This window comes from Lontra canadensis, unplaced genomic scaffold (genome assembly GCF_010015895.1).
Source record: "Lontra canadensis isolate GAN:19392208 unplaced genomic scaffold, GSC_riverotter_1.0 scaffold125, whole genome shotgun sequence".
Taxonomy (NCBI): Eukaryota; Metazoa; Chordata; class Mammalia; order Carnivora; family Mustelidae; genus Lontra; species Lontra canadensis.
The window spans coordinates 3,978,755-3,994,617 of NW_022631119.1; the positions used below are offsets into that span (position 1 = coordinate 3,978,755).

The 15,863-nt window shown below is 50.3% G+C and overlaps 1 protein-coding gene across 1 annotated transcript in view; it reads left to right on the forward strand.

Annotated features, from left to right (window-relative positions):
* Positions 1-302: 302 nt before the first annotated feature.
* The window catches only part of SIPA1L3 (signal induced proliferation associated 1 like 3), a 230,045-nt gene continuing 214,484 nt past the window's right edge, over positions 303-15,863 (forward strand). Inside the window, exon 1 of the mRNA XM_032842051.1 lies at positions 303-475. The gene's annotated coding sequence lies outside the window, so the exon portion shown is untranslated. The remainder of the gene's footprint in view (positions 476-15,863) is intronic.

Here is a 15,863-nt window from a genome sequence, read left to right on the forward strand (position 1 = left end):
GTACCTCGCGCCTGGCGGAGAGAGGGGGTGAGTCCGCCGGAGGAAAGGTGGAGGCAGACAGGGCTGGGAGAAAGGGAAAAGCCGCTCTTGCAGAGCGAAGAGCTCGGCCACGGGGCTGGAGTCTGCAGACGACACGCCTCCATCCCTCACGCCCCTCGGGGCTGCGGAAGTGCTCTGGAGACTGGAGCGGCACGGAGGCGACAGGTGGACTACCATTCCCAGAAGGCGGCGCGGGGCTGCGCCTACTGGTCCCGGCAATACCTGCGCGCTAGGCCTTTTTTTTTTTTTTCCCCTCCCCAGTTTGCTGCCGCCTAGGGCGAAACTACAGTTCCCAGAAGGCTTCGCGCGAAGCGGCTTGGAAGTGGGCAGCCTGGAAGTCACTCGGGCCACCCGAGCTGGCGGCGTCTCCAGCGAACCGCGCGGAGCCGGACGCCGCGGTCGTGGGGCCCGCGGGGCGGGCAGCCGGGACGCCCAGGTATGTGGGTTCGGGTGCAGGGGCGGCCTCACGGAAGGGTGGCGGGCAATCGGTGTCCACTCGGACCTCGAGGGTCAGCGCGGGTTGGAGACTCGGCGGACGGCCGGGTGTGGGCACCGGTTGTGGGGGGCGGCGGCGCCGGGACTCGCGCCCTCCGGACCTGGCCAGACCTGTGCCCGCATGGCTCAACTTTCGAGACGTGCTACCAGCAATGTATGGAAGAGCATGGGTGGGAGTCGGGTAGCGGTGGGTTCGCGTCCTGCCTCTGCCACTCGGGATCTGCGATCTAGGGAAACCGCACCGAACCTCAGTTTCCCCTTCGGTAAAAAGGGAATAAGAGTGTCTTTTGCTGGGGATTCTGTTGAGATGTTGAGGTATGGCGAATAAGGCGTTTGGCACATGGAAGGCACTTAACTACATGTTTGCGCTATTGTTGGCTCCCATGAAATTGGGTGAAGGTGTTAACATCTACAACATTGGGTTAGTTGAGGGTATGCATGTAAAGGGCCGAGTCCATAGTTAGTACTCAGTGGAGGGTGACTCCTGTTAATCGAAATTATTTTAGGGGCTTTGGTTTGGGAGGCAGAGACCCAGATTCAAATTTAAGCTGTGCCATTTGTCAGCCATGTGACCTTGGGCAACTGGCTTCACCTCTCTGTGGCTCGGTTTCCCTATCTGTGAAATGGGGATTTCAATAGCAGCCACCTCATGGAGTTTTGTGGATGCAGCGAGAATATTGTGTGTAAAGTGCTTAGAGCAGCATTTGGCACATAGTGAGCATTCAATAAATGGTACCATTTATTCAGCGTTTTTCCTGCGACCCTGAGACCCTCTAAGGGTGGGGCTCTGGCTCTAGTCTAGGTCTGGCCCACGGGGGCGGGGGCACCTCTGATCTAGTTGATTTTCTCTTCGGCAGCCTCAGGTTCCTTGTTTGTAAAATGGGATGACAACATCAGTCTCAGCGGGTTGTAAGGATTTGCTGAGATGGTATTCCTAGTCCAGAGCCATCTCCTACTAAGTAGCAGCTCTTATGTATTATAATTGTTCTTCTTCAATGTTCTCCATCTGGCCCAGAGACTGTCTAACTGTGGGCTGTGACATGACAGCCCTGAGCTCCCCCACATATTCACTCCCAGCCTCAGTGTCCCATCTGTGAAATGGTAGTCACAGGATTTCGTGCCAGGGCTGTTTTGATGATTCCAGGAGATAATTCATGTGTAGCGTTTAGCACAGGGCAGGGTGCATAGTAAGCACTTAATAAACATAGCTTATTTCTCTTAATAGGCTTTTGCTGCTTCTGTTTATATGCAGAACAGAGCAGGGATGAAGTTAGTGCCTCCCCCTAATTTTTATTCACCAAAGATTAAATTTTGAAACAGGTGCTGTGTAAGAGCCTGAGAAAAGATGGTACTGGCCTGCGGTCAGCAGCCCTCTGCTTACCTCTCCCACACTCCTCCCCGCAAGCCAGCACATTCACCCCAGTGCTTTATGTACTACCCCAGGGATGCAAGCACTTAACCCTGTCTCAAAGCCATATTAACCCCCTGAGCTCCAGCTCCAGATGTAGAGCCTGTGCTTTCTTGATGTCCCCTGGTGACTGTCCCTTGGGCACCATGAACTCAACATGTTCAACCTAAACTTCTCCTCCCAGACCCAGGAGTCACCATCTGGGCAAATGGGCTAACTGTGACCCAGTTGCCTGAGCCAGACGCTTGGGACTTGCACTTCTCCCCCAGCCTTCCCAGGTCCAGCTGACTGGCAAGAGGAATGGAGCTGCCATTTCAGAGAAACACCATTTCATTGGCCCATCATGGTCTCCCATCTCGTGGGCACCAAAAGTCCACCTTGGCCACTGGAGATGGCCTTTTCTGACAAGGTTGAGTTGTTTCTTTTAGATCACCAGAGATTAATGCCTGTAAAACATTATTAAGGGTCAGAGAAGACAATATCGACTTGGCCTGACCGCAGTGGCCACATGTGTGGCGTAAAGGCCTGGTTTCTTAGGGGCCCATTTTTACCAGTGGGGGCGAGTCATTCATTTCTTTCTCAAAAGTTATAGTGTGTCAGTGAGTTAGAATATCCTGTATGGGAAGGCAGCCATCCTGGACATTTGGGAGGCAGCGCACATGCCAGGGAAGAGGCTGGGAAGGGAATTTATTATATCCCTGTGTAGGTTTAAGTCTGTTGGCAGAAACCTGTCATTGTGATTTCATTTGATGATGGGAACCCGTGATCCCAGTCACATTTGTGATGGCCACCAAATTTACCTAAGTGTTTTTTTTGATCTGAGGAAACGAAGCAGTGACTTTTAAAAAAATCTTGGTCTTAATTGTTAGTGACAACAGCACATGGTTTTTTAGCAGTCTGTGTGGAATGGTCTAAGAGTTAAATGTGAGCCTGTTTTTCAGACATTGCAGTTGTCAGGTGGTAAATCAGAAATGGAATTTAGAATGTGCAGTAATTGGCGCCTTTTTTTTTCTGTACAACATATTTCACTGGTAGATTTCAAATTGGGGTTTGAAAAATGACACAGGTTATGGTAACAGCTTAACCTTGTCATATGTTTAACTAGCAGGATCTAAGTTAAAGGTATTTATGTTTTTAGAAGACAGTGTTTTTAGGTTTTAGAACGAGAGACTACTGGACGAGTTCGTGTATCCCCGCTTTCTTTGAGACTGATGCAGCTGTTACTTAGGACTGCTGTGGTCAGAGACTTGATTCGCGTGTGTGAAAATGGGTTGAATTTGGCTTTAAAAAGGTTATGCAAAGATATACGCGCTTGTTGTAACATGTCAAACAACGCAGAGATGAATAAACAAAGTAGTAGGTGCCGCCCTCCACTCTTAAAATCCCCTCCCCTGAAGGTAACCATTTACTCAGGCAAGGAGTATTTATTAAGTATCTGCAGTCAGGATTGGAGAAAATGGTAGTGACCAGAATGGATGTGCTCTGCCCTTGGCAAGTTTGGTAGATGCTCTCCCTTGCCTTTTTCTGTAGGCATCTGTTGTTTTCTTCCTTCTTCCTCACCGCTCCCCCATAAAGGAGGAGTAAGGATCAAACCACACATATGTATAACTTGATTTTTTTGAATTGATAATAGGACATATCCCTTCAAGTGATTGTATACAGATCTGACTACTTCTTCTTTTTTTTTTTTTTCAAGACTTTATTTTTAAGTAATCTCTATACCCATAATGGGGCTCAAACTTACAACTCTGAGATCAAGGGTTGCATATTCCACTGACTGAGCCAGTGAGGTACCCCTGGCTCATTCTTTTTAACAGCTAGACACACATTCTTCAGTATGAGGAAACCATGCTTTTATACCACCATTCCCCTGTCGCTGGGCGTTTAGGTTGTTCCTAGGATTTCTTTCGCCTTTGCAAAGATACGTCCAGTAAACGTTCTGGTACATACACAGTAGAGCATAGTGACTGAAAGCATTTGGACAGTGAACAAGACAGAGAAGATCCTCACTGTCCTAGGGTTTACATTCTAGCTGAAGAGATGTGCAATAAACAAGGTAATTTTTGATGCTCAAAGTATCATAGAGGAGTTAACAGGGTGAGGGGCTAGAGAGTGGTTGATAGGGCAGGCTGGTAGGGCAGGGAAGGGGTGGTTACTTTAACTGGGATGGTATGGGCAGGCCTGCATGAGCAAGAGGCACCAGCTTTGCCAAGAGCTGAGGGAAGAACATTCTAGGCCCCAGGAACAGCAAATACAAAGGCCCAGAGGTGGGAGTGAGTTGGCTACCAAAACAGAATCATTGTGGTTGGAAAAAGGCGAAATCCCATTTTTCAAGTTCATGCTACTTGAATTTTTATAAAATAATGCTAATTATGGTAATAGCACGTAACATTTCTTAATGCTTCCTCTCGACTAGTTGCTCTTCTAAGCATTTCACGCTTATCCTCACAAGACTCCCGTGAAGTTGCTAAGTGTATGGGACTCACTTTACAGATGAGGAGCCGATTCCAGACTCTAGACTCTGCCCACACACCAAACTGCTGCTCTTCCCAGGCCCTCCTTGCAGGGCTGAGGCAAGTTTACGGAGTGGATGCAGCATTTCCTTTCCAAGTTGTCTGACATGCAGAGCGCCGTGGACTCTATTTAGTACATCATTCATGTGGCGGCTTGCGTGGTCTGGGGAGGTGGTGGCATCGTTTCCACGGACAGACACGATGCGGTCCATTTCTGTTGGGATGTTGGTTTCAGAATTGAAGGCCCTTTCGCAGAGCCTGTCCTCAAATAAAACAAGGGTGAGCGTGCTTGAGGCGTGAAGGAGAGTGAACAAGGTGAGCGTCCCGTTTGGGTGAGCTTGGAAAGGGGACTTGGGCGGGTAGGGGAAAGCATGTTTCTGAGCACCAGGCCAGCATTTTTGGCTGTCATAGTATCAAAATACGTTCTAGCAACTACAGAGCCACCTACCACAGCACCCTGCTTCCACCACTGTAATTGTGTCCATTTTGATTTGATATGGCTTGGGCCTTATGGGTTGTTCGAATGAAGGGCAGGCCTTACCAGACATGGAGACAGTGGTGGGTGCTTTTAACACCAGAAGTGTGGAGAGCATCTTTCATCCCACCATCTAGGAAACATTTTTTTCCTCCCTAGCTTGTGTGCCAGGCACCATGCCAGACGCTGACAATCTGAAGTCAAATAAGAAGACACTGGCTCTCAGGGGTCTGCAGTAATATTGTCCATTAGAAGTACTACGTGAACCACCAATGTGGGCCATATACAGAACTTAACATTTTATAACAGCCACATTTACAAGAGTGAAATGAAATGCAAGAAATGAATTTTAATAATGTATTTTATTTCATCTAAAATATTACCATCCACATGTAATCAGCGTAAGAGTTATTGAGATGTTTTACTCTTTTCTTTTTTCATGTGAGGTTTTCATAATACAGTGTGTGTTTTACACCCTCAGACCATCTCCATTTGTGCCAGCCACATTTCAAGGGCTCAGTAGCCACACGTGTTGGACAGTGTGGACATAGGGCCTGAAACTCAGACGGAAATCAAGAGTGGTAGTTCATGGTGATCAGAGATGCCGTCCCTGTTGTAGCTTGGTGAATAAAGATGGGTGAGGGCTGAAAAGCATATTCACTGTAGGCAGGTATAGCTAACTACCTGGCTGTCGTCTGTCATAGGTGCCTTATGGGTCTGGCACTGTGCTTCGTGCGTGCCGTGCGTGCTGTGCGTGCCGGCAGGGACCATGATTATCCCTGTTGTACACCTGAGGAAGCAGCGGTCTGGCAACGAGAGGCCACTTGCTCAGGGTTCCTAAGTGATGGAGGCAGAATTTGAACTCCGTTCCAGAGACTGTTCTCTTAAATCTCTGTCGTCTCTGCTGTCTTAGTGTTTAAGGGGGATGGGCTCTGAGTTTTGAGCAATAAAAACCACTGGAAAGAAACATCACACACAAAATGAATTCCCAGAGTTTGTCAGGATCGGTCCTCGGCCCACATCGGTGCTGGGGTGCTGGTGTAGAGATGAGTGACTGATATTTGGATTCCTAACTTTGGGCTCTAGGTTTGGTGGAGACCGGTCTTATCTCCTAGGAAAGAGAGGGGACTTTGGGGACTAAGGAGGAGGGTGGGCAGGGACAGTGACGGAGGCAAGGAAAGGGCCCAGCCTATTGAAAGCTCATTCTAAACTGCTTCTTTGGGCATGAAGCCTCTTTTCTCTTTCCATTACTGACTGTCCCTTGAGGCTGTGGCCCTCTGTGAGAGCTTTGTGGCACCTTCTAGTGAGCCCAGCAACAGCAGCACTTACCCAGCAGGTGAATCTCCCCTTTGCTCTGATCCAAAGAGGTATTGCTGGGGCGCGTGGATGGCTCAGTCGTTGAGCGTCTGCCTGCAGCTCAGGTCATAGTCCCAGGGTTCTGGGATCGAGCCCTGCATCAGGCTCCCTGCTCAGCGGGAAGCCTGCTTCTCCCTCTCCCACTCCCCCTGCTTGTATTGCCTCTTGCTGTGTCTCTTTCTCTCTCTCTGTCAAATAAATAAATAATAAAAACCTTAAAAAATAACCAAAGAGATATTGCTGGATGAAGGGATGGGGTGAGGGGACACCACAGAGGTTTCTTCTTTCATCTGTGAGAGTCATTGTTCTACACTTCTAATGACTCTCCTGGTGCCCCCTCTCAGAAGCAGGATGAATCTGGGTCTCCTACCCAAACAAGGCAGGTACTGGAGATTGCTCAGTTTGCTCGTGTCCCCAGGTGGTGGCCTAGTGCCCGTCCCTGTCCCAGGTGGTGACTCATGAGGGTTTTAACCTCTTCACCACTCCCCTCCCCTGCTAGACAGTGCCTGGTATGCCACAGATGCTCAATAAAGTGTCTGTTGGCTGAAGTAATGATACTAGCCAGCAATCACCGGGCTCTCATTGTGTGAAACACACTGCTGTTTGTGCCTTTCATGTAATTTCTCATTTAATCCTCATCACTCTCCATGGGGTAGGTACTGTTATTACTCCCCTTGCCTATATAGGGAAACAGGTCCTGAGGAGTGCAGGTCCTAAAGCTGCAAGTGTCCCAGCCAGGACTCAAACCTAAGCCATTGGCTCCACAGTCTAGGCTCTTAAACACTCACTCTGCGGGCTCTTGTGGCAGGACAGGTGGATGGATGGCGTGGACAAGCTGGACCTACTGACTAGTCCAGCTTCTCCTCTCCACTTGTGCTCTCTGTCCTCCTGTTCTGGGATAGCCTTGCGTCAGGTCTCAGCACCTTTGGGCCCGGAGGTTTGAGTACCACTCTGGGCATGAAGTTTCTCTGTGATTCTGGAACCTGCACTTCCCCCTTTCTTTCAATTAACCAGAACTAACTGGATATTTGGTATTATGAAAGAATCCTGATTTTTTTTTTTTTTTAGGTACAATAATGCTGCTGGGGTTCTGCTTAAGAAAAAACCCTTATCTTTAAGACCCACATTCTGAAATACATGTGAACTGGTAAGGTTCAAAATAATATGTATTTGCTTCAAAATATAATGGACAGGCTGGAAGTTAAAGGGACAGGGGACAGTGTGTCTGGGAGAATGAAGAGATGAAGTAACTGTTGAAACCGCCTGTGGGGTTATTATATGCTTCGTTCACCTTTCTGTGTTTGAGATATCTCTTCATGAAAAGTTAGAATCAAGGACAACAAATTTCACTCGGAATTTGTCTATTTTGAGCTCAGGTGTAGGTACGGGAGAGTTTCTTGCCTCTGCCCAGTCCACTTGTATAATAAAAACAGGGTTTTGGGGCTTTCTTGTTGTTGCTGTTTCCAATATGGGAGTCAATACTTGGCCCAAGGCCTTTGAAAACCCCTTTGGTAAAGCAGTGTCCGGGAGCATTGATGACACCAGTGAAGGTCCCAGTGGCCACATGTGTCCCCGGCTGCTCTGAGTACTGGCCGCTCGGGGCCCTCCGAAGCAGTTTACAGAGCTCCCAGTTCCTGAGATCTGTTTCCTTCCAGCACCTGACTGCGGGGGCCCCTCCCACATTTTTTCCAAAGACGTGTTTCAACAGGAGGCCTCAGATCCTCCCCCAATCCTTCCCTCAGGGCAGAGATGCACAGAGTCTTCCTTTGATGGGTCTTTGTTAAGGCCCCACAGAGAACCAGAAGCCGGCTTTTGGTTTGCCTCTAGCGTGGCAGCAGGATGCAGGGAAGGTGCCCCCTTTCAGTTCTGACTTTTGAGAACAGAAGGGGCAAGATGCAGCTGTGACAGACAGTGCCTCAGACCTGATGGTACTCCTCAGCCAGCCAGCAGTTAGAACTCCTTTACCATATATGCACCCTCCCCCACATTTGCAGAGGCTCCTGTTGCCTTTGTTTTTGGGGGGACTTTCGCTTAATCCACATGTGGCAGAAATCCTTATGTGGAAATGGCAGGAAAAGAGGATGCCCTCGTTTGGTGGGAGTGGGATCTCTGCTTATCGTTTGCCTGCCAGGTCGGTAAACATGGTTGACGGGGACAGTCGCTCTGGTCCGATCCTGCCAGAGGCTGGCATTTGTTCCATCTCCTGATTTGTTCTTTTCCTCAGTGCCCGGTTTCTGTACACCACACTCTCGGCGTGTGGGCAGGAAGGCAGAACTCCTCCCGCAGCCCTCCGGCTTCCTCAGCCTTCTGCCCCCAGCATCCTCTTCAATTCTGTCCTGTATTCTCCTTTCAAAGGCTTTGAGGCGAGTCCAGTGTGGAGAAGACGTGAGGAGGCACTGTCACTAGCTTAACTTCCCTGTTGCCGGTATAGACTTGCACATGTGGGCTCCAAGAGTGGCAAACCCCAAATAGTCTGATTTTTCAACATAGGCATTTGGTGGGTATTCACGGAGCCGAACACTTTTCTAGGAACGAGGGAGACAGTAGTGAGCACGATAGAAAAGCTTCTCACCTCCTGGGGCTCTCATTCAAGGTGGTGGGGGGGGGGTTCAGAGAGTAAATGAGAACTCAGGAAGGTGCACTAAGCTGAAGAAATTAAACAGGGAAAAGGGATAGGAAGTATTAGGGGGGAAGGTGTTGAAGTTTTAGACAGGGTGGCCAGAGGTGGCCTCCCTGGGAGGTGACACAAATACAGGCCTATAGGAGGTGAGGCAGTGAGCAGTGGGGGTGTCTAGGCAGAGGGAGCAGCTGGTGCAGAGGCCCTGAGATACGGGCCTGGTGAGATTGAGGAGCTCCTAAGGAGGCCCATGTGGCCGGAGCAGGGGATGAGGGCAGAAAAGTGACAGGCTTGATGATCTCTTAGAATCCAGTACAAGTTTGTCTTTTCTTTGAGATGGGAAGGTATTACAGGGCTGATTGATTTGTTCATTAAATTTCAAAAAGTGCCCACATATGCCTGGAACCAAAAGAACAAAAATAAGGTACTTACCTCCCTTGCGCTGAGGCCACCACCGTCCTAGTTTCTTGCTGGCGGCCAACTTCTTGACCCTGCATTGAGTGAGTTTCCTGGCTTGCATTAGGTTGAACCTTATGAAATCACCTTTTTGCAGGGCCCAGAGTGTTTGAATATTGGCAGTTTTATGAGGTTCAGCTTAATAGCTTCCTTTCCAGAGCCTGAGAAATCGACCAGTGCTTTCTTGGCGTAGGGGTTAGTAGTCAGAGGTCAGGACCTCCTCCCCTTTTCTGCATCCCACGCTGCTCTGTCAGTGACGGCCCAACCGTGTCAGCGACGACAGCAGTGAGTACAGAAGGCCAGAGCCCCATACCCAGTCTTGCTGTTAAGCCTGACAAGAGGCTGTCTCTTCCTGCCGGGACCTTACCTGGGGGTGGCATTAGTCATTCTTTGGCTTTCTGCATCTTGGTGCCACCAGTTTTGAAATCACAGAGCGTTCCCAGAGGGAAGGGCACCCCTGGACTGTTGCCGGATGTTTAGCATGACTCACATGGTGGGGGAGCCCTCTGGGGCCGGGCAGAACTTCTGGGCATTCTGGATCAGTAACTGGGCAGAGTAGCTGGCAGAGCGCCCAGCCTGGGGTGTCCGTGGGGTATCTGCTGGACTGCAGAAGCTCAGGCTATGGGAGGAGGTCCAAGGAGTGATAGAGAAAGGCCTGTACCCCCTACTGCGTGCCACACCTCTGCACTGACCAGACAGTCTCACATTTCTAGAAGCCCAGGGCACTGGGCTGGGTTCTGGGTTCGGGGTGTAAAATAAAGGTAAAGGAGTTTTGGGTCCAGCCTTGGAGGTACTCAGTCAGGAAGTTGTGTCGGTTGGTCTGCCTTTGGTTGCAAACAATGGTAGTAGCAACAGCCACAGCAGCAGCAAATAGGTAATTTATGTAACATCGACTCTCCACCAGGCACTGTGCTAGGCGCTTCCCGCGAAGTGACTCATCCCAAGCCTCCCAACAAGCCTGTAAGATAAATACTCTTATTAGTCCCCTTTTTGCGATGGGACAATTAAGTTTAAATAACTTGCCCAACATCGCACAGCTAGAAAATGGTAGTGACAAGATTTGGACCCAGGGTGTATGACTCCAGAGGCCTCACTCTGAACTCACTGTATGTTTCTGCATTGGTTTGCCGCCCTCAGACCTGAGCAGACAGCAGAATCCCCGGGAGTGCTTGTTGAAATACAGATTGCCATACCTCACCCAGAGTTTGATTCAGTAGGTCTGGCTTGAGAATCTGCATTTTTTTTTAAGATTTTATTTATTTATTTGAGAGAGAGGGAGAACATGAGAGGGGAGAAGGTCAGAGGGAGAAGCAGACACCCAGAGGAGCAGGGAGCCAGATGTGGGACTTGATCCCATGACTCCAGGATCATGACCTGAGCCGAAGGCAGTTGCTTAACCAACTGAGCCACCGAGGCGCCCTGAGAATCTGCATTTAAAAATATGTATTATTTATTTGAGAGAGAGAGATTGAGCAAGCACGTGAGAGGGGAGGGACAAGGGAGAGGGACAAGCAGACTCCCTGCTGAGCAAGGACTCTGACATGGGGCTGGATCCCAGGACTGTGAGATCACAACCTGAGCCGAAGGCAGATGCTTAACCGCCTGTTACCCAAGCACCCAAGAATCTGGATTTTTGTCAAGTACCCAGGTGCTACTAGTGCTCCTGGGCCCGAGAGCACATTTTGGGAACCACTGACCTACTGGAATAGGAAACCCAGATGATAGTGGCCTGGTCAGATTTATGATCTCACATAACAAGCCCATAGATCGGCAGCACCAGAATTGACTAAGCACTTCCACAATACCTGTAAGCAAGCCCTCTATGTTGTGCCACTCCGCCATCCTTGGTTTGTCTCCCATGTCCTCAGACTCATTCTCATGGCCACAGGGTGACTGCCACAGCTCCTGTAGTCACACCTGACAAGGCTATATCTAGCAACAGAAAGAGGGCATCTGTTACTGACCATTTAGCTCTAACAAGTGAGGAGACCTTTCCTAGACACCCTGACTCTCAGATTCCCCTCATATCTCATTGGCCAGCATTGTGACACGTGACCAGGCCTGGGCAAATCACAGGCAAGAGCCCATCAGGATTTACTCTCAGGGCTGGAGGCTGGAACCATCTTTCCATGAAGCACATGACTGTTGGGAGGAGAGTGGCGATAGGAATAAAATTGGAGTAATATTTAGGAAAGAACTTGGAGAGGGGTTTGGAATTGGTAGGCAAATGACTGAATCTGCTGCAGAAGTTAGTAAAACAAAGTAGAAGCATCAGACTCATACATTTTCATGTCATTGTACTTACACACTTTGTTTTATAGTTACCTGAATCAGGACATCGCTTTTGTTCTCTACTCATGTCCACCTTCGAGAAGGTGTACCTAGTCTCAGTACCATAGGAGATGCTGGTCTTGTTGAGAAATCCAGTATATATTTTTTAAAGATTTTATTCATCCACTTTTGCAAGAGAGAGAGCATGCGTGTGCATGGGAGGGGTGGGGGGTGCGGCAAAAGGGGACACAGGCTCCCCGCTGAGCAGGGGGCCTGACTTGGGACTCCATGCTAGGACCCTGGATCATGACCTGAGGCCAAGGCAGATGCTTAACCGACTGAGCCACCCAAGCACCCGAGGAATCCAGTGTTTTATCTGAAAATCCAGGCACATGCAAGCTGAATAGTGAGGCAGCAGTCTGGGGCAGTGTGCTGGTGTTTGAGAGCATTTGCTCTGCTCAGAAACACTTGGCTCTCCCTTCTCCTTGACCAGTTGCTGTTCGAAGGGCTCCTCGTAGAGGCTCAGTTTCCCCTTCTAAGAATTGGCTCATAAGGTGGCTGGATGGATAAAAGGAAAAGAGACTGGTCAAGTGCTTACCCCAGTCGCTGGCACATGATAAGTGCTCACGAGTATGACCTCTGCTATTAACAAATGGGGCCTTTTTTTTTTTTTTTTTTAAGATTTTATTTATTTGAGAGAGGGAGCATGAGCAGGGGGAGGAGGGACAGAGGGAGACGCAGACTCCCACGGAGCCGGGGCTTGGGGCTGAATCCTGGGACTCCAGGATCACGACCTGAGCTGAAGGCGGACCCTTAACTGACTGAGCCTCCCAGGTGCCCCAACAAATGGGACTTTTTTTTTAAGATTTTATTTATTTATTTGACGGGGGAGGGGGGAAGCAGGCTCCCTGCTGAGCAGAGAGCCCAGTTCGATGCAGGGCTCAATCCCAGGACCCTGAGTTCATGACCCAAGCCGAAGGCAGAGGCTTAACCCACTGAGCCACCCAGGTGCCCCTAAATGGGACTTGTTAATTGAATAATTAAGTTACCATTTAATAAGCCTGCCCTCTCCTTCCAGCAGTCTGTGAAAGTGACCATTTTGCAGACTGTTTCCTGTGGATGCCTGTTGCTTGTGCTTATGGTCACAGTGTAGATACACGTGGGCTGTATCTACTACCTGAAGCTGGTAGTGATTCTGCCTTCTAGGTTGTTGGGTGGATTCAGTGCATGAAAGTATGTACAGCGCTTAGAACCGCAGAGAGCACTTAATACACGCTGGACAGTAGACCCTTGAATGACTCAGGGGTTAGGAGAACCAGCCCCCTTATGGTCAAAAATCTGTGTATAACTTTTGATGCCCCCCCCCAAACTTAACTCCTAATAGCCTGTTATTGACCTGAAGCCTTACCAATCACATTCACATATTTTGTATGTTGTATTATATGCTGTATTTTTGTAATAAAGCTGGAGAAAAGAAAATGCTATTGAGAAAATAAAAAAGAAGAGAAAGAACGTTTACACCGCTGTACTGTAAGAGCTATGCAAGTGGACCTGCCCCGTTCAAACCCATGTTCAAGGGTTATCAGTATTTTTTGTGTGTGTGAATGAGAAGGGCAGTTAAGAATCTTTATTATTTTTTCCCCACTCAGCTGCCCAGGATTTAAACACCATGACCATGATCACCCCCTATTTTCAAGGTTGAGGCTGAATCTGATTGAGGGCAGCATGTCATAACTACAGCTGATGACTGTTGAGCATTTTTTGTGGGTTAGGCTAAGTGCTCACTCTACTGACCTAACTCTCCCATTCACCCCATTTTACAGATGCAGCAGCCAGGGCCTAGTGGGGGACCTCTCTCATCTTGCAAGGAGATCTGGTGCAGTGGTTAAAACTGGAAACCCAGAGCCTTGCTCTTCTGGGTTACCTCTGCTCCAGACCACTTCCTTGCAGTGTGACCTCCAGCCTATGACTTCTGTTCCTGAATTTTCTCATTTGTGAAATAGGAATGATAATAGTACACACTAAGAGGGTAGCTGTGAGGGCTGGGGAAGAGAACTCCTGCCAAGTGCTTACAGGAGTGCCTGGTGCAGGGTGAGCCCTCCTGTTTTCTGGCCGTTGTTATTATTAGGCAAAGCCATGAGGCTGTGCTTGCAAAGCTGGCCGGAGGGGCCCAGCAGCGGTGCTTAATCATTAAGCTGCGTTGCCTCTGTGAGCGAGGGAGCGAGCGGGCGGGGAGAGGATGGGAAGACCGCCCAGGGAAAGGAGCCCACCTTCGGATGGTGAGTTTGTGAATGGAGCCGGCGGGCGCCAGCCGGGGGGCCAGGGGAGGCGGTGGGCACGGATCCAGCCCTGGCTCGCCCCGGGGAACAGGTGGCCCGCTCCTGGGTCGGCGCTCGCAGGCGAGCCGTCTTTGTTACCTTTGAGCTTTCTCTGCAGTCCATTCAGGCTCCTCAGACCACGTGTCTGGTGAGTAAGGAGTCCTTCCCCCGATCTCTCCCCGCTCCCTCCGCCCAGAGACTGTGGGCGAAGCGGCCCTCCTTGGGAGCGCGCCGGTTCGCTTCGCGGCGAGCGGGCGGGCGCGGGGAAGTCCGCGGCCGCGGAGTGCTTGCGGCCGCTGGGAGAGTCGCTGATGGGAGCCGGCGCGGCAGGTTCCCGTTTCCGCATTCCAGACACCCGCGGCCGGCGGTGGCGGGGGGCGGGGAGCCGGCGGCGGCGTGCGGGCAGGTGGCCTTGCCCCTTCCCGGGAGCAGACCCGGCGCCCGCGAGCTCCCCTAGGTCACCTGCCCGGTCACCGGCCGGCTCTGGGATCGGGGTGCGATCCGGCCGGCTCTGGGGTGAGTGACGTTTGCTAAGTTTGCAGGTAACTTGTAGAGCAGAGAAAGGTAACAATGTGTTTCTCGGTTTCAGGAATGAGACTGGTGCCTTTTTTGTTTTCTTTCTCCCGCCCCCCCCACCCCCTCCTCTGGCGTGAAATGTTTACCTGTCTGCTCCTAACTGTGAAGAAAGGTGGGTGGAGTGTTGAGGGAGTGAGAAGAAAATGGAGGCTATTTCTCCCCCAAGGAAGGAATCATTCCGTGAATGCTGAGCACCTGTGGGATGCAGACTTATCTGCCAGGGGCTATGGGACATCCCTGGTACAGAGGAGCTGTGTGGCCTCAGGTGGGTTCCTTTCCCTCTCTGGGCCTCCATGTCCTCATCTGATGAAGCGAGAAATAGGAGCACTATCCACAGGCCTTTCCAATGACTCTTACTATGTAAAATGCTCACAGCCTGTGCACTCAGTGGTACTCAGTGTCAGCTGTCCCTGTGCCCCCCCCCCCCCCCCAATTCTCTGGCCTTATCTCTGACTTCTCAACTGCTGCTGGCTGTATTCCAGCAGCTCGGGCCTCCTCCTGTTCCTCCTCCTGTTCCTCCCTCAGGGTCTTTGACCTGGCTGTTCCCTCTGCCTAGAACACTTCCCTTAGTATCCCCTTCAGGTCTCTGCTCAAATGTCATCCTCTCCATGAGGCCTCTGTCCTTACTAAATAGCACCTTCTCCACGACTCTTAGCCCTTTAAATGTGCTTTATTTTTCTTCATAGCATTTATTAGCCCTTGACATAATTGCTTATCATTTGCTTCCCCCCCCACCAGCTATAGGCTCCATAAAAGCGTAGGGACTTGTGGTAGGTGTGGGATAAATTATTTTATGAATGAATTTATGATATCAGGTGCAATATTGTCAGAGGACGGACGGCTGTCCGCTCTTGGGTTTTGAGTTAGAGTGTCACCGACCAGCAGCTGTGGGGAGGTGGCATACCCACACCCTCCCTTTGATCCTCATGGGGCCTGCCCGAGGCGTCCAGGCCTCTGGCTTCCTGCCCGTCAGCCGCTTCAGTCTGTTCAGTCCTGGCCCTGCCGGTGGCTCATCCAGGCAGCCTGGATTCACGTGGCAGGGGATGGATGGCCTTGGCCCTGGTAAGTGTGGACGATGTGTGCGGGTTCATTCAGGTGGGGAGGCTTTGTGGGAGACACCACCCAGACATACACATGTCCCCCTGTATATGGGAAGCCTGCCTTATTGCCACATCCTGCGTGGTGTTCCTGCAGAAGGTCGGGGAATGCCTTGGAAATAAGAATTAACCGGCCAGGCACTGTTTATTGGTCTTCCGTGCTTTACCCGGCCATCATTCTCGTCCTGGGGTTGAACAGATTTTAATTAAATGGTGAACTCGGTGAGTCTCTGTCGTAGCTG